Source organism: Corvus brachyrhynchos, unplaced genomic scaffold, assembly GCF_000691975.1.
Source record: "Corvus brachyrhynchos isolate BGI_N302 unplaced genomic scaffold, ASM69197v1 scaffold46, whole genome shotgun sequence".
NCBI classification, from domain to species: Eukaryota; Metazoa; Chordata; class Aves; order Passeriformes; family Corvidae; genus Corvus; species Corvus brachyrhynchos.
The window spans coordinates 5,833,188-5,834,023 of NW_008238838.1; positions in this window are offsets into that span (position 1 = coordinate 5,833,188).

Here is an 836-nt window from a genome sequence, read left to right on the forward strand (position 1 = left end):
CCTGCTGAGGAGTGCTCAGAGCAGTCTGACCTACGGCATATTTCGGTGTTAATTTGATATATTTGCACACTGGAGGTGGGAGTGCTGTGGCATCCAGCCTTGCTGGCTCCCTGAGGAAGCTGGGCTGTGTTTTCTGAGTGTGATGGAGAGGTTTCCCCTTTGGAGGATTGCACTTCTGCTGGTCTGATAAGCAAAGGGTTACAGCTGCTGCAGGGTGAGACGTGAAATATCAGATGTGTGGAGATGACAGGCACACAAATGCCGGGGTAAAAGGACATTTACAAAAACCTCATTTAGACGTAGGCAGGAGAAATTCTTTTCCCCAGAAGGGTTTCTGGCATCCCCCCATTGCTTTGCTCAGGACCTGTCACCGACAGTGAGCACTGAGGGTAGCCAGGGATGCCCCACGATGTGGGGGCGTGAGAACTGAAATCCCCTCAGTGTTGTGGCTGCTCAGGCTCATCAGGGGAGGGCACTGCAGGGCACCCTCCAGCCCTCCCAGACCCGAGGAGAAAACTGAGGGGCTCTCCTGATCTCCCTGGCACCTCTGGGAGAGGGCGAGGCTGCGGCACTGCTGGGAAATCCGGGTGTAGTGAATCCTGGAGCAGATCCAGGCTTGCTCCTGCTGTCTGGCAGGGGAGAGGTGAGAGTGGGGCTGATGCAGTGAAACAGAAAGTGCCCCTGCTCCGGAAGGTGCCTCTCTCTGCTCCTCCCCGTGCACAGGAGCCCGGGGAGCTCCACACGAGCGGGGAGGTGGCTCCCCATGGCCGGGGGACATTAGCGGTGCCTGTGCCAAGGGCCCGCGGGGCCGGGAGGAGGTTTGTGCCGGGGGCTGG